Raw genomic sequence first — 18,272 nt, 5'->3', positions numbered from 1 at the left:
CTAATGCCAGAAGCCAGGAAACACGGGGCTAGCCCTGGGCCAGTGGCAGATCTATCCAGGAACACAAGTGGGGCTGGTGGCCTCTGCCAGCCTCTTGGAGCCACCACGGTCCATTCCGGATTCCTCAATGGGTAGAGGCCTGAGGCCAGGCCCTTCCAAGGAGGCCACCCAGCTCCCCATGGCTCTCTAACCACCAGCCCCAAGTCAGACATGACAGGCCCTGCTTTGTCCCAAGAGGCTGTCCCTGGAGCTGAGTCGGGATGAGGCTGGGCTGGCCACAGTGGGGGCAGCTAGTGTCCTGGGCAGCAGGAGGCCCTCCTCCTCCTGCAATTCAACACATTTGTGTTGACCCCTAGTGTGTGGCTTCTGCCAGGCAACAGCCATGGACACCAACAAGCAAAACCCCTCAATGGGGAGAGATACCAAGCCCAGTCAGGAAAATGTGCAGTGGCCACAGTGACGAGTGCTGTTGGGTAAATGAAACATGGAGAGCCTCCCTGAGTAGGTGACCTTTGAACAAAGCCCTGAAGAGGCAAGGGAGGAGCCTGTGAAAGTCTGAAGGAAGAGGTTTCCATGCAAAGGTCCTGGGGTAGAAGCACACATGGAGGATTGAAAGACAGTGAAGGCCCCATGGAGTGGAGTGGAGCTGGAGGCTGGGGGCCAGGTGAGTTCAGAGAGGTAGCAGGGCCAGGCCTGGGTTGCTGAAGGACTTTGGCTTTCACCCTGAATGAGGAGGGACGTGGCCAGCTGGGTTTGAACAGGCTCTCTGACTACTGACCAAGACTGGGACCAAGATGGATGTTCATGTGTTTTGAGGATCAAGCCAGTAGGGTTTGGATGGAGAAGAATGAGGAAAAGGACCCCAGGTAGGCCTGTCAGCTGACATGGAGATGTCAGAAATGATGGCACCCCCTCTGAGAGCCTGAGCCTGAGGTCCATCCCTTCCCCAGGCTACTCTGAGGGACAGGTGAGGAGGAAGTGGTCTCTCTCCAGGACGGTAGCAATCCTCACTTCACTGGCATCTTCAAGGAATGCTTTCAACTACGTCACTAGCTGCAAATGCCCCCATTCTCTTCCCAGCCTCCCACACAGCTGTCTCTGGTGGATGCTTCCCTGCCTGTAGTGCCTCTTTTTTAAAGATTTATTTATTTATTTGCAAGCCAGAGTGACAGAGAGAGGGAGAGACACAGAGAGATATTTGAATCACTGATTCACTCCTCCAGATGGCTGCAATGGCCAGCACTGGGCTAGGCTGAAGTCAGGGACCAAGTACTTGGGCCCTCCTCTGCTGCCTTCCCAGGTGTGTTCGCAGGGAGCTGGACTAGAAGCCAAGCTTCCAGGGACTCAAGCCAGCACTGTGCCACAACGCTGGCTCTTCTAGTGTGTCTTTGACGTGCTAACCTCCCTCTGACTGGAGGGAGAGGGAGTCTCAAGCTCAGGGCCTCCTGCAGGTGACAGTGTTCGACTAGAATTCAGTGTAGCGTGCCGTCCAGCCTATTTTACAGCGACCTTGAGTTTGTAGTACACCATGGCCCTGACCAGAAGTACTCTTTACATCTAAGTTGAAGTGTGAATGGGTTGAATGAAAGATGTCCAGTGAATGAGCAGGCGGGGCTAAGTGTCGTGATGTTGTGGAAACTCTTGGGTAGCACGTCTGCGGGTGCTGCGAGGGTTAGCTCGTGCGATCTTCTTGCTGGGGGGCCCTTGCCGTGCCTGCTTGGCTCTTCCTTCTTGTCCTCATGCTTCCTCACGGAGCCACTGGGAGCAGGTGGATCCGGCCCAGCTTGGTCAGGTTCTGAGAACTGCTTCCTGGCGGCCCTGGTTCCCAGTCCACTGGGGGGCGTCTACACTGGCCACAGGCCACATCTGCCTCCTTGCCTCACACCATGAGTCCTCAGGTCTTGGACACAGCAGCACGTTTTGCTCTCTTTCTGCCAGGGCTTTCCTCATCATGGCCCCAGATCTCTGTAGCCACACGTCGCGGCATCCCTGTGATGTGGGCTCCAGCAGATGTCAGTGCCCACAGATGTCAGTGCCGGCTGAGGTCACTTAGCAAATGTGTGGCTCATCCAGCATGATGCGATGGCAATGGATGCTGGACTGGACCCTGAGCTCCACCAAAGAGCCGCCTGGGAAGGAGTAGGCAGGAGAAACGGGGCAAACAGAGGGATGGGACCTCAGGACCATGCCGCTTCTGAAATGTGGGCCACATGCACAGCCTGTGGGGACAGAGTCAGGTCCCCATGCACTGGAGATTTACTGCTTCCTCCCAGGGGCTTAAATCTGACCCCAGCAAGAGCCCCAAGAAGTGCTTAACACTTCTGACATAAGGGTGAGGGCTTCTCCTTGGAGCCTCTCACTCATAATCTCATCTTACTACGAAGGTCAAGGCTCTGTTCTAAACACTGTACAGCTACTAGCTCACTTATTCTGCCTAACAGCCCCACGGGTGCTTCTCGTCCTGCCTGGTTTGAAGCACAGAGAGGCAAAGACGTCTGTGAGATCCCACAGCAAGTCAGAGGCAGAGCCTAGAGTCAAGTCCACAGAATTTTGATCAGCGTGTGTCCACAGCCACAGGCCAGGCCGGAGTGGACAGAGGGGCCCAGGCTGCCAAAACCTCCGCAGCTGCTGCTGCATAAGGGCCAGCCCCTCCTCGCCAGCTGGGCTGGTGGCCCCACTCGCAGGAGCCCAGAAGGGCCCTCTTTGCACTGCTTGCCCTCGCCTGCCAGGGCCTCATTGGCTGCCCTGGCTAGTGGACTTGCAGCCTCCAGTGGTAGGCGCTCATCCCCACCTGGCCACTGTGCCTTCCCTTCTCAGGGGAATCCCTCCTTCCCCTGTGAATCCAGCCCTCAGTGGACTCCTGGGCCTGTCTGTTCCCCTGATCTGGGACAGTACCTGGGCCCCTCGAGGCTGCTTCAGCCACAGTCCCTCGACCTCCGCAGATGTCTGCGACCTCGGCCCAGAGAGCACAAAGAGTGGTTTGGGGGATTCAGATGAAGACAGTGCTGCAGCCCCTCCTGTGTGTGTGCGCGGCGGGGCGGGACTGCTGCAGGCTCCAGCCTCCCCGCCTTTGCCCCCACAGTGAGGCCAGCCCAGTGCACTGTTTCCAAGCTCAGGTCCTTTTAAATTTAGCTGCAGGAAAAAGCAGTTTGAGCAGGCCTGGAACGCGGAGACAATCAGCAACAGGAAAAAGTCATCCGAGGGGAGTTTTCAATGAATTATGGAGGCATTGTTCCCGTGCCCAAGGAGCCAGTGCTGCTGGCCCAAGCCTCTCTGAGCCAGCCCAGGCCGCTGGGGCAAAACATTGCCTGGAGCTGCGTCAGGACAACACAATGTAGGCGTCTGAAGGCCAAAAAAAAAAAGCCAGAGGGGGGAAAAAAATACTGGAAATTCCCTGCGTCCCAGCGATGGAAGCGGTTTCTTGAAAATCAACAGCGAGGGAAAGGTTGCAGCCCGCCCAGGCAGGGGCCTCAGGGAGCGGGCGGAAGTCACAAGCGATATTTTGAGATATTTTCAGTCTGGTGTGATGCCGGTTGATTTTCCAAAACACGAGGACCTCCTGCTGGGAGAAGGGCTGAGCCTCAACTGGAGCTGCCCGGGGTGGGGCTGGAGTGCAGGATGAGCCAGGACAGAAACTGGAGCGACCCACTTGGAGAGCTCTGCGGCTCCAGATGGTGGGGGCTGGCCCGAGGCCCCTTCAGCCCTGGGAGACCCAGGAGGTCTCCTGTTGGCCTGGAGGCCTTTCCAGACCTCTCTGAGGGAGAGCTGCAGGTGAACAGCAGGATCCCTAGCACAGAAAGCCTGCCATGGGGCCAGGCAGACTGTTTGCTTGCCCGTCCTGACAGGTCGCTCTCTACCTGCTGGCATCTCCTTCCGCTTCAGCACAGTTCACTGAGAGAAACAGCATCGGTGTTCTTGAAAGGGACCCGGCAGTGAACAAAACCAAGGAAACCACTGACGTCCTCATGGAGGTGCATCCTAGCGTCATGACTGATGTAGACGGTGTGCGAGATTAATAAAATGTGTAGTGAGCTGGGAATTGCAGACGCTGTGAGAACACAAAACAGGGAAGTAGGGTGGGGGAGGGGGGGTAGGTGGGTAGCAGGTGCTACGGCGCAGCAGGTTAAGCCACTGCCTACAACGCCAGCATCCCATGAGCACCAGACCAAGTCCCAGCTGCTCCACTTGTGATCCAGCTCCCTGCTAAAGTGCTAGGCCCAAGTGCTTGGGCCCCTGCACCCACATGGGAGACCCCAGTGGAGTTCTATGCTTCTTGCTTTAGCCTGGCCCAGCCCTGCCTCAGCTGTTCTGGCGATTTGAGGAGTGAACCAGCAGATGGAAGATCTCGCCCTATCTCTCGCCCCTCTCCATAACTCTACCTTTCAAATAAAATTAGTTAAATAATGTAACAGGGAAGGGGGCAGGATGTGCTTGGGATGTGATTCTAGAACAGGTAGTTAAGGAAGAAGTTTTTCTTCACCCTCAGCTGAGTCTCACTCACCTACAATATCTCGTGGGCTGCCTCAGCCCTCTGGGTCCACAGGTCCATCTGTTGCCCTGGGACACCCTTGCTCTGTTCCAGGCTGGTCTGGGCCAGATCCTTGTGGGAAGGGGACTCCAGCCTTCTCAGCCTTCTCGAGGGCCCCAGAGCTGAATACCTTTCCCAGAGCTGAGTGGAACAGTGTCCACCCTCTGAATCTGAATGCACCCTCAGGCCCTTCCTCCATGTTCTAGCAAGTGCACCCCGCCATTACCTCCTGCTGAACTCAGCCTCTGCTGACCTGTGTCACCCACACGTGCACCTCCCCGGATCCCAGGGCCGGGTGGGCTTGCAGAGCCCAGGATGGGCACCTGCATGGGTTCTTGCTGTTCCCTCTCACATCGTTCTGTCCTGTGGTAGGCAGAGGCAGCACACACATGAGACAGAGAGTTAATATTCTCAGCATACAGAGAGTGCCTAAAAACTGATAAGGAAAACACAAAACAAAAGAATACGTTCAGGGAGCTCACAGACACAGAAATGCAAATGGGCGCAAAACAGGAGAAGATGCTAGGCAGCCCCGAAATGCTAATGAGGAGAACAATGGGATGCCCGCTTTCTATTATCAGATTGGGAGAATGATAACATATGGATGAGGCCCAGTGCCAGCAAGGAGCGGGCCCCTGAGCAGTTTTGACAGTGCTGGTGGGAGTGTGAGCTGCCTCGATCTTCTGGGACAGTAATCTGTATTAAAGTTTAAATGCGTATGCCCTGATTCAGCAGCTCCACTTTGAGGAATTTGTCCTGAAAAACTACATATAGACACAGAAGAGGATGTTTACAAGGATATTTGTGGCCAAAATACACTAAATATTATAATATACAAAATATACTAAATATCGATCAGTAGGGCGATGATTAAAGTATGGGTCGTTCATTATGAAGGTAGCATACAAAAATAACCACAATATGCAAAGGGGCTTCAAAAAGTTCATGGAAAATGAATTTAAAAGATTGATTTATTCTGGTGCAAAAAATTTTTTAAATGCATGCATATGAGGGGTCTTTTCACTTCATGGAAAATATGTATTTTGAAAAACTATGAATTGATTTCAATAATTTTTATCTGTTTTTTTAAAATATTTATTTTATTTATTTGAAAGGCAGAGTTAGAGAGAGAGAGAGAGTTCTTCCATCCAGTGGTTCACTCTCCAAATGGCTGTAATGGCCAGGGCTGGGCCAGGCCAAAACCAGGAGCCAGGAGCTTCTTCTGGGTCTCCCATGTGGGTGCAGGGGCCTAAGCACTTGGGTCATCTTCTACTGTTTTTCCAGGTGCATTAGCAGGGAGCTAGATTGGAAGTGGAACAGCCAGGACTCGAACCACCGCCCATTTGGGACAGCAGCATTGCATACAGTGGCTTAACCCGCGGCACCACAGCACAGGACCCCCTCAGTAATTCTTTTAAGTTATTTGTGAGGCAGAGAGACAGAGCTCCCTCCTGCTGGTTCACTTCCCAAGTGCCTGCAGTGGCTGGAGCTGGGTCAGGCCAAAGCTGGGAACTTGGCCCCCAGTGCAGGTCCCCCTGTGGGGGGGAATCATCACGTGCTGCCTCCCACGGTCTGCATCAGCAGAGAGCTGGAGTCGGGAGCTGGAGCCGGCACTTGGTACAGGTGCTGCTATGCAGGACAAGGGTAGCTTTACCAGGCTGCCCCCCCATGAACTCTTTGAAGCACCCTTGTATGTACACACATGTGTGCGGGACTGGAACGGCATTTAATTATGTTTTATTAGACAAAAAAAAACAAGCTGCAAAGTCAGGTAGATGGTGTGATCCTGTCTTTGTAAACATGTTTGAAAGAGCAAAGAAACTGCTCACGTCAGTTACCCCAGGCTAAGAGGTTCACTAGAAGGAAGATGCTTATATTTCTTTTTTAAAGATTTATTTTTTTCTTTTGAAAGCAAGAGTTATAGAGAGAGATAGGAAGAAACAGAGAGAAGTCTTCCATCCACTGGTCCACTTCCCAGATGGCCACAACAGCTGGGGCTAGGACTGAACCAAGTAGAAACCAGGAGCCAAGAGATTCTTCTGGGTCTCCCATGTGGGTGCAGAGGTCCACACACTTGGGCCATTTTCCGCTGCTTTCCCAGGTGCATCAGCAGGGAGCTGGGTGGGAAATGGAGCAGCCAGGACTAGAACTGGCATCCATAGAGGATGCTGGCTCTGCAGATGGGCCCTGTGTTTATCTTTCACAATAAGTGTAAAATCCTGACAACTGTGGCTCAGGGGGTTGAGCCACTGTGTGCACAGCCAGCAACCCATATGTGCACCAGTTCAGGTCTCATCTGCTCCACTTCCTATCCAGCTCCTTGCTGATATGACTGGGAAAGCAACAGAAGATGGCCCAAGTGCTTGAGCCCCGATACCTGAATGAGGCTCCTGGCTCCTGGCTCCTGGCTTTGGCCTTGCCCTGCTCTGACATTGCAGCCATATGGGGAGTGAATCAGCAGATGGAAGACCTCTCTCTCTCTCTCCTTCTCTCTCCATAACCCTGACTTTCAAATAAATAAATAAATATTTAATTTTAAAAAGAACCTGGTAATTTCAGTGGCAAATACTCTTTCTTAAAAGTCATTTTTAAGCAATTCTTAGGGAGATTTGTTTAGTGTGCCTTCATAGCAATCAAGGACTGGGATGGAAGTTTGTCTTCTCCCTGCCAGGCTGGGGGGTCCACCTTACCTTAGACCCACCAGGGCTTCACACTGTCACATCAGCAGGAATCCCGCTGCTCACTGAGTATCATGGTTTCTCTCTCCCTCAGTTTCCCATATCTCTTCCTCCCATGTCTTTTTTTTAAGATGTGTGTATGTATGTGTTTATTTATTTGAAAGGCAGAACAACAGAGGGATGTGGGAAGGGAGACAGAGAGAGAGAATCGTCCTGCTGCTGGTTCACTTCCCAAATGGCAGCAGTAGCGAGGTCTGGGCCAGGTGAGAGAGAGGAGCTCCATCTGGGTTGCCCATGTGGATGGCAGGGACTCAATTACTCGAGCCATCATCTGCTGTTTTCCAAACATTAGCAGGGAGATGGCTCGAAGTGGCATTCCATATAGGGTGCAGGTGTCCCAAGTGGCTGCCTAGCTTGCTGTGCCACAACGCCTCTCTCCCACATCTTGATCCGCCTTTCCTATTCTGTGAACCATCCTGGTTCTAGAACCTGTGCAGAAGGGACTGGGCTGGGTATCCTAACTCCGGTCCAAGATTTGGTGGTGCAGGCTCTAAGCCCAGGACAACAATTAGTTTTGTGTCTTGCAGGCCAACTCTGCACGGTGGCAGGAAAGCCAGGAGTGCTGTGCAGAAAGGGATTCTGAGCCCACTACCAGGTTCCCTGGCAAGAGTGCTGTGGTCAATTGCAGTGTCTGCTCTGGGCAAGAGCTTGTTGGTAGAAGCATCCCAGTTACTGATCTGCCATGCTCTGTCTGGGCTAGTGAGTCCCAGACTGATCCATGCACAGGAATCACTGGGCGTCTCATTGGCAAGCGGATTGGAATCTGACAGGTCAGGGCAGGGCCTGAGAGTCTGCACTTCTACGGGCCCCAGGGAGACCAGTGCAGCTGGCCAGAGAACCACCCCTGGCCAGGGCAAGGATCTCACCTCAGAGCCCTCCATTCACAGCTACCTTCCTCTTCCTCAGCTTCTCACACATTTGCAAATAGAAATGACTGACCCTCCCCAACAGTCCAGCACTTCTTAAATGTGTCTCCTGGGCTGATTCTTGGAGCAGCCCAGATTCTTATCTTCTTTGACAGATGAGGAACTGGAGGGGAAGGAACTCGCCCAGGCTCCCCCAGCTGTGGCTGACAGACTGATCACCAGCCTCCCTCACACCTGCCATCTCCTCTCCTGGGCCCAGAAACCAGCCAGGAAGATCCTGCCACTGCCCTAAAGCACTGTGTTTGTGCCATAAAGAAGGCCTTGGCCCCGTCAGCTTCCTCCTGCTCCCTCAGCGATGGCTCATAGCAGGCTGGGGCCTCGGAAGCCGCGGAGGGAAGGGGAGCTGTGCCGACAAGGTGAGTTATGGGCTCGGGGAAGCCCATTAGTCATGAAGCGAGAGAAGCGAACTCGAGCTTATTAACTCTAAACGTTTATTATTCACATTGATCACGCAGCAGACAGCACCGCCAGCCCACCCCCCGGAGCCAGCCAGCACGTTCTGATGGGGAGGGCTGCACAGGCTGCAGGGGCTCGCTGAGCCCCAAGTACCCGGGAAATGCAGGCAGGGCACAGACAGGCTCCAGGGGCCCAAAAAGGGTTTGAGATCTGGGGCCATGACACTCACTCCCCACAGGTCTGCTGGCTGTTCTGGGCCAGGCCCTAAGCCAGACCCTGAGCCAGGAGCCAGGGAACCACTGATAGAAAAATGAGATGCTGTCTCCACCGTCACAGGCCGAGTGTGAGGCAGAGGAGCGGGGGGCCCTACTGGTCAGAAGCCCGCGCTCCAGGTCTGCCTGGTTGCATTTCTGGCTCTGCCACTCATTGATGGGGGACCTTGTATGGAAGACAAATGGCTTTTCAGATGCTCAGTTTAGTCATCTAGAGAATGGGGATGCATTTCTTCATTCAACAAATAATTTGAGCACCTACTATGAGCTGAGTACTTTCTAGGCCCTGTGATACTGGGATGACCAGGGAAGCTGGTGGTCCTTATGGAATTGATATTCTGGAGGCAGAAACAGACATAAAGCAATGGAGGAAGATACGCAAGCAGAGTAGTTCCAGATAGTGGTGGGAGCTAAGAGGGAACAAGCCCACATCCTGTGCTCCAAAGTGACTAGGGCCACTGGGAGGACACCAGCAGGGAGCCCTGGGCTGGCCTCTCCAAGGAGGAGCACTGGCGCAAAGGCCTAAGTTTAGGGAAGGAGCAGCTGCGGGACAGTGTGGGCCCAGGCAGAGGCAGCCAGCGGCCAGGACAAAGCCATTGCGTCAGGCAGGCGTGGCACGGGTGAGACCAGAGAGAGGAGAACATGAGGGCAGAGCCAATGGAATGGGGAAGGACACGGGGGTGCCCGATCACGGGGCCTCCCTGGCCGGTGCTCTGGGAGCTACTGGGTGGCTTTCAGTGAAAACAGTCATTAAGGTCATCCTTACATTAACACTCCCCCTCTGGCAGCTGTGAAGTACTGTGGATACTGTGCCCCCACCCCCACTGCCTGGAGACAACTCCTGTCACCCAGCTTCAGGGACATTGTCTGCTCATGGCTGACAGCCACCACTCTGCTAGGGCTACGCCTCCCTTCTCCACGGTGGGGCCCTCACCTCCAGGTGGAATCACTCCATGGCGCTCCCCAGGGCTCAGGCTTGGGCCACAGCCTTGCTCGGCTTTTGCCGCCTGCACTCCTGCACCCCCCATGCCCTGCTGATTCGCACACCTCAGCTCCGACTTGGGTTCTGCTTCTGCACCTGACTTAAGACAGGAGACTTAGATCAAACGGTAACTCCACAGGCTGAACCCACACCGACTACACAGTTTGTCCAGTACATCTCTGATTTCAGTACTGAGAGTCCTGGGCAAGCTGGGGTGATGGGGAACCCTAAAGAGCTGCCTGGTAAGATTCACTCACACAGATATCGACTATCTCCTTGTAGCAGGCTCTGTCAGCTGAGCTGCAGCAGGACCTGGTCTACAGCAGCCACAGTCCCATTGCAGTGTCAGGTGCTATTGTAAGATGTTTGCCCTGGCTTGGGAGGGTCAGGAGAGCCAGCCTGGGGTAATGCACTGGGGCCTCCTGGTGAATGGGGAGGGGCTGCTCTAGGCTGAGTCCCAACCCTGGGGAGCTGAGAATCACGATAGCCCTGAGCGTTGGATATGTGAATACAGAGAGAGTTGGTGAGAAGTGGTTCTGGGTCATCCCACCAGCCATGCCCTGAGCTTCTCCAGCCCTCATGTCCTCACTGGGGAAGGTCTCTGCAGCTCCATCAGGAAACCCAGGATGTCTGCCAAGGCAAAGAGCTCTGAGGCCACTGAGGTCCCTGGGCAACCATGAAGATGCTTAAAACCTTGGGGAACCTCCTGTGAGTCAGCAGGCACTGTGTCAGTCCCTGAGGCCTCACAATCACTCAGACAAGTTGGCCTATTGTTTCCATTTTACAGACAAGGAAACTGAGATTTCGTGACTTGCCCAAAGTTATGCAGTCAACAATTGGTGTAGCAGAAGTGGGGTCCCAGGGCCCACAGCCTCCACAGCCACTGAGCCACTTAACTAATTGTGGAGGACAAGGAAAGGAGTATTACCTGCCTTCTCTCCCTTCCTTTATGCCTACGCTTTTATCCACTCACCTGCTTCTAGGACCAGCCTGCCTGTGTTGGATCCTGATTCCACTCTCTGGAAAGTCTATGCCTTGACCTCATCTCTGAAAGAGATCATAAAATCACCTTCCTCAAAGGGCTCTTGTGAAGACGAAATGAATTTGCACTCGAGCCTGACACACTGTAAATATCAGCTGGTGTGGGTTCTCTATTACCCTGACCAAGTGTGATGCAAGTCAGGAAAATAAAACACTGGGACAATGTAAATGTCAGTGATGGGGCATCAGTGAATCAGCCATGATTTATTAATTTGAGTTGAAACAGTAGTGGAGAAGACAGAGTAGTCTTGGTGCTAGATAGATACATAGACCAAGGGAACAGAACAGACGTCTAAAACTGGACCACCACGTGCAGAGTGACCAGGTCTCTTGACAGTGGAGGTGCTACAGCACAGTAGGAGAAAGATGGTGCTGCAGAACAGTGGCACGGGTTCAGCTGGATATTCACATGAGGGAGAAAGATTCCTGATCCCTACCTCACACCATGCAACCATTTCTGTTCTGGTGAAGCCCTCAGCCACCACTCACCTTAACCAGAATATTGTCCGTGGGTACATTTACCCAGTCCTGTGCATTTGAAGAAGGTGATGTTATGGGGAAATGTGAGAACTCGAGATGGTAAGGACTCTTTACATATGCACACAGCCTGACGAGGAAGCCAAGGAGAGAACTTCACTGGTGTCAGTGGTTCCATGTGAATGAAAACTTTGGTTGGTAGAGTTGTCCTTCTGGTAAAGTGAAGGTCATTCCTTTATTTTGAAATTTGCCCAGCACATCTCACCCAATCCAAGATAATCACAGGAGAAGGAAGATGAATTTTAGGCTACAAGTAGTCAATAAGAAAGTTCCAATTTCCTTTAGAGAAAAAGGAAAACATGTTTTGTTGTCTCCCGACAGTGAGATGGAAAAAAATAAAATAACGAAGGGAAAAGTCACCCCACGCTTTCCTTGCAGCCATGGGCCCCCACCACTGTGGCGCCGAGAGGAAGCCAAAGGTGGAAGAAGCAAAACATGTTTTCCTTCGGCAGGACGTCTGTAGAACTGTTGGAATCAATTATTGGAAAACACAAAAATAAAATAAACTTTGGCCTGTGGTAAATACTCTGCTTCTTTCTGGAAAACAAAGGCCAGGATTGGGGTCAGCATAGGACAGTAAGCTAGTGTGCGATGCTAGAGGAAGGGACCTGGGTTTTTGGTGACGCTGGGTGAGATAGGACTGTCCCTAAGCCTCAGCCTTCTCCTGATCCTGTGTCAGCTCACGGAGTTGGGGTGAGATGTCACGGCCCTTGGTGTAGCTGTGCGTTTAGCTCCAGTGCTGTTTCAGGAGTCTGGGTGCTTTCTGACCAGCGTTGTCACGCTGAGACCCATGCTTAGGAGCGTCCTGCACTTTGCTGTCACCGCACAGCAATTCCCAACTTCTGAGAAGGAGGTACTGCATCTTCATTTTGTACTGGACCCCACAAGCTTAGGAAAGAGGCAGCAATGCTTTGTGGTGGCTGCTGAGCGTGTCTGACGCTGGCAGGGTCCCCCTGAAGTCCTGGCACAAAGAGGGTGCTGATAAATGAGGACTGAAATGAACATGAAAGGGGAAGCCAGGGGTTACGGGTAGCTTTCGACAGCTCTCTACCACCCGTCCCACACCTGCCCTGGCCACAAGGACCCCTGCGCACCCTGGCAGTCTGCAGCTGTACCTGTTTCAGGGCAAATGATCCCCACTTTGGTTGGGAAGGTCCTGAGTGCAGACCGGACGTGCAGTTACAACAGACCACCGCTTGCCAGCTGCGTTAGTCTCTAGACAAGTGTCCGTCCCTCAGCTTCTTCATCTGTAAACCAGAGATAATTACACACAACATACAGAGTGCTTGTGTAGATTAAAGAGACACTATTTATTCTATTGAATGTTTCCCTTTGCTGTGCAGGAGCTTCTGAGTTTGATGGAATCCCATTTGTCTGGTTGTATTTTGTTGCCTGCACTTCAGAGTTCTTGTCCAAAAAATTCATTGCCTGTCTTAAAGTATTTCCCCTATGTTTTTTTTTCTAGCAGTTTCATGATTTTAGATCTTACATTTCGGTCTTTGATCCATCTTAAGTTTCTTTTTGTATATGGCGGGAGATAGGGATCTAGTTTCATTCTTCTCCACATGTATGTCCAATTTTGCCCGCACCATTTATTGGAAAGACTATGCTTTCTCCAGTGTGTGTTCTTGGCACCATTGTCAAAAGTTAGTTGGCCAAATGTGTGTAAGATAATTTCTGGGCTCTCTATATGTAGAATATAGACACAGTGAAATACTATTCAGCCATCAGAAAGAATGAAATTCCATCATTTGCAGTAAAATGGATGGAACTGAAGGATATCATGTTAAGAGAAATGAGCCAGACACAGAAAGGCAAATACCACATGTTCTTGCTCATGTGAGGAACACAGGCAGCAAATTAGTGAGGTAGAAGGAGCCGGTCCTTGTGAGGTAACACTGTTCACAAGATACTCGTGTAAACTGTAGGAACAAACAGAAGAGAGAAGCTCCAGCCTCCACTCATAGAGTAATGTCAAAGGAGAGGAAATGCCGGTTGCCCTGTTTAACCTGTGCACAGTGTGTGCATGTACTAAAATATCACACTGTAGCCCATAAATATGCACAGCTGTTACAGACTTTTTTGAGGGGGCTGGCATTGTGGCATAGTTGGTAAAGCTGCTGCCCACAACACTGCCATCCCTTATGGGCATAGGTTTGAGTCCCGGTTGCTCCACTTCTGATCCAGCTCTCTGCAAAGGACCTAGGAAAGCAGCGGAGGATGACCCCAGTGCTTGGGCCCCTGCACCCACGTGGGAGACTCGGAGGAAGCTCCTGGCTTTTGGCTTCAGCTGGATCCAGTCCCAACAGTTGCGGTCATTTGGTGAGTGAATAAACGGATGGAAAACTCTGTCTCTGTCTCTGTCTGTCTCTGTCTCCGTCTGTCTCTCTCTCTCTCTCTAACTCTGCCTTTTAAGAAAATAAATAAGTCTTTAAAAATAAAAATTTTTGAAAAAAGATGTTTAAAGCACTGTAGCCCTACCAGTTTGAGGAGACACCACACCCAGGTCTGTACAGATGGCGGTGGTGGTGGGGTGAGGTCCGGATCCAAAGGAGATGACTATAGCCAAAGGCAAACCTGCTGCAAGTCTCAAAATTGAGACCTGGGGACACCGTCCCTGGACTGTGGGAGTCAGAAGCTGCTCCCTACTCAGAAATGTAGGCAAATGGTAATTATAAAGTTAAAAATGGGTTAGGCTAACCATCAAGTCAGTAAGAAAGAACAGGCGGATCAGGCTTCCACAAAATGCAACACAGTGCCTGGCTGCCCAAAGACAGGGAGACCTAAGTGATTGCCTACTGTGTGCCAGGTGCCTCGTGAGTTGTGCTTAGTGGTGCTCTCGGACGCTGATGGAGAAACGACTATGGGCCAGGCACCTGGGCTTCCAGGTCTTATTTCCCCTTTGTAATAAGAGCCATGCACAGTAGGTGTTAGAAATGCCCCCACTTTACAGGTTAAAAGAGGGACCCCCCCCCAAGGGAAAAAGACTGGTCTGGGGCTCAGGGCTGGTAAGTGGCAGAGCTGGGGCTCAAACCCCAGCACCTGTGCCAACAAAGCTTGGTCCTGTGCTCACACGTAGGGATGATCATTGTGGTCAGCTCCCAGCTCCTGCCAGTGGAAGGTGCTCCTCCCACATGCCCGCTTTCGTCAGGGAGCCCCTGGCTGCAGAAGAGCAGGCTCCAGCCCGTGGCCCCGGTACCCCAAGGCAGCTCGAGGGCTGCTGCTGCAGGGAACAGTGTGTTGACCGCTACCTCTTCTGGAAGGACAGATCCCTGGTGGCCAACAGGGCAAACAATGGATGGGTGCCCAGAGCAGCTGAGCGTTTTAATGGTGTTCCCGTACCAGGCCCTGATTCATTTCCCTGAGTGTCTGCTGGGGGACGGCTGCCCCCTGCAATTGATGGCGTCTGTGACAGGGGTCACACTTGCCTCCAGTGCGCCTCTCTGTGCACCAGTGCACGGTGTGCACATGGTTATTAAGCTAATTAATACGTCCTTTCCAGAGCCACTACCTCCCTTACCCTCTGTCCTGGGCCTGTGGGACTGGATCAGGGGAAACAAATTAGGAGATGGCCCTGGTGGCTCAGCAAATGCTTCTATATAAACCACCACCCTTCCTGGCATTTCAGGGACGGCGACGTCACCACCTCTGTTCTGCGAAGCCAGCCGCGGGGAGGGTCGGCCTTCGAGGGCCTGAGCCACTGTCCTTGGGAGAATTCAGGCACGAGTGGCTGTCAGAGCTGGGCAGCAGGATGGCCTGTCAGGCTTCCCGGCCCCCTTGGCCTCCTAGCACAGCCCTGGACACCAGCACACAGGAGCTGAAGTGCTAGTAGCCGGGTTCTATGCAGATGGGCTGACTGCCACTCCGGCCTTTCGCCAGAAAGCTCTCCCTGGGCTCCTCCCCCGCCCCCACAAGGCTCCATCGCCTTTTCGTGGGACCTGCAAAGCTCCACATTTTCCGAAATGCAGAAGCTGGGTCCCAGACTCCGGGAATCTCACCTCACTGTGCCTGAGGAGAGGCATTGGAACTTGTATTTGAGTCAGCTTTGGAGAAACTTCAGATCAGGAAATTTGGTTCCCTTGCTTTAACCGTGGCCTTGTCAAGCCCTCAAAATGTCAAATCAGAGTGGGCATTTGGCATAGCAGTTAAGACGCTGTCCAGAACACCCACATCCCTCATTACAGTGTCTTGGTTCAAGTCCCAGCTCTGCTTGCCATTCGACTTTCTGCTGATGTGCACCCAAATGCCTAGGTCCCCGACACTCGGCGGGAGACCAGATGGATTCCCTGGCCCCGGCGCCAGCCTGGCCCGGGCCAAGCTGTTGCAGGTATTTGGGGGGTGAAGCAGCAGATGGAAGATTTCTGTCTCTGTCTCTCTCGCTTGGTCTCTCTGCCTTTCAAACAAAAGGAAAATAAATACGAAAATGTTAAAATAGATTTAAGGGGAAGTCAAGTCACCCTTTGTCATTCTCCATCTGTGTCTTTGCTGGCCTTGTAGGAGAGTAAGGAGGAGGCACAGTCCTGGGCTTCCTGTGAACACCTCAGGCACCAGCCTTGAAGTCTCTGAGCCTCCATTTTCCCACCTGAGCAAGGGGGGCAATGATGCATGCCTCCCAGTGCACTCGGCCCCAACGCAGTTCCTGGTGCTCTTGACACCAGCGCTCTTCTAGGGCAAAGGTGTCCTTTGTGCTCCCCTTCCCCCTACCTAAGCTGCTGGCTTCCTGCCTTTAACAGATGTTGCACTGAGCACCTACTGTGTGTCAGGCTCTGTGGTAGTTGCTGGGGAGAGAGTGGCTGGCAGGCAGGAGGCAGTGCTGTGCCCCCTCCACGGCTGGCACAGGAGCTGGGGAGACCAGCAGCATGCAGGTACTGTAGCCCCTTCTCCTGGCAAGGCGGTGGCAGCTTCTTTGTGGTTTCAACGGTGGCCTGAAAATTGGACATGAAGAATTCTAGAAATAAGCAATCTGTATGTTTTAAGCAATGTTTATTACAACTTAGCATTAGAATTGCTCTAACTGGTTACTTGTTGTGATTGTTCCGCTCTTACTGTGCCTTGCTTATCAAACTTGGTCATGGACATGTGTAGAGGAAAACATAGTACATGAGAGGTCTTTGAGAAATACACGGGAAATTCATATGCGTGGACTCCAAAAGTATCTTCCACCAAAATCAAACTCTTCTCAAAATTTATTTGAGACAGAGCAAGCTAGAAAAGCAAGGTCAAGAGCCAGGTAGAAAGAGTGTGTGAGAGATGGGGTAGGGAAGGGGGCACGGGGAGCTGGGGCCAGGCTGGGTGGTGAGGAGAGCTCAGGTGAGCTGCTGTCCTGTGGGAGCTGTGGTGTGGGAGCTGTGCCCATGACACCCGTACAGCAGCCACAGGGGCTGAGGGAAAAGGCAGGGCTCTGGTGGTGCAGTATTTGGGCTCAGGCCACAAGGTCTCAACCCTCCCCATGCCCCACCTCCATCACGACAACAAATGACGGCCTCTGTCCCAAGGCTCGGGTCTCTCCAAGGTTCACAGGGCAAGGTCCCCCAGAAAAGTCACTTTCAGAGTCACCATTCCCTGTCACTTGAGCTGGCTCCCACCTCAGCCACAGCAGAGGGAAATCATTGAAAATGCGCCATGGAATCTGTCTGCCTGCCTTGCCCCCTCTCCAGTGCTGCGTTGTTCTGAGAACACAGTCCCCGCGCCTGCATGGTGTGGCCCGGTGAGGACAGCCTCTGCCTCCACCGTGTCTCACACCACCTGCCCCACCTCTGGGTCTGTCACCTCCTCCCATGTCTCTGCAGGGACAGGCTCCTACTCACTCCCCAGGCTTTCCTCAGCCCCCAAGCTGGAGAGAGCCCTCTGCCTGTGCATTACCCGCCCACCCTCAGAGCCTGGCTCAAGCTCAGAAGGTCCCCCGATTGGACTGATCTGGGCACTGGTTTCTTGCCTCCCTCCCTCAACTGCAGCACTGGTCACTGTGTTTCTCTGCTGCACCCTTGGGCCTGCAGTGCTCAGCACAACACACGTGGATATATGTCGGCTCCGTGATATATGCTGTGGCAGTCAATGCCACAACAGCTCTGTGAGAAAGGCACTCCAATTAACCCGTTTCACAGGTAGAGAAACTGAGGCTTGGGGAAGAGTAAGCCACTTGCCTGAGGTACACAGTTAGCAAGGAGCCAAGATTTCCATGGAGACTTCAGGCCCCACACTTGTGCCTCCTGCACCTGACTCACTGCGGGGACAGGCATTCGCCTGTCTGAGTTCACCTCAGTCTTCTCATCCATCCAGTGGGTATAAAATCCAGCGCTGCCTTTCCCTTGCCTTGGCAGAGAGATTTGGGGGACATCGCTGAGGTGGACCCCCATCACCTGCCTGGTGTCACACCCACGAGAGCTTGCTAAGACGGGGCTCTCCGCCAGCCCTGCCGTCAGAAGGGTTAATGTGGCCTCTTTGTCCGGTGGTTGCCATGGGGACAGTTCCTGCCCTTCAGGAAGCAGGGAGAGCAGTTTCCTGTTTTGAAGAAGGCTTGAGGGCTGTTTTCCTCCAATCCACCTAGGCAGGAAGCCTAGGGCCGGCCGCCCCTGCCGCGGGGTGTGTGGCAGAGCCGTGCCCACGCCCAGCCAGCCAGGAGGGGCCTGGGTGGAAGTGCAGCCTTGGGAAAAGCCAACCAGGCCAGCGTAAGGGAAAAAAAATGCCTGGCCGGAAGAGGGTGGCCGCTTCCTCCACAGACTTCGAATCCCACCCAGTGATAACACCCCACACTGGCCCTGCCCAGCCCGGCTCCCCTCCCCCTTGGAGGGCTGAGGCTGCTGGACAGGGGCCCTGGCGGCCCCTGCTTGCCTCCTCACCTGAATGTAGCCC

This window comes from Lepus europaeus, chromosome 9, assembly GCF_033115175.1.
Source record: "Lepus europaeus isolate LE1 chromosome 9, mLepTim1.pri, whole genome shotgun sequence".
NCBI classification, from domain to species: Eukaryota; Metazoa; Chordata; class Mammalia; order Lagomorpha; family Leporidae; genus Lepus; species Lepus europaeus.
This window is presented reverse-complemented; position numbering follows the sequence as displayed.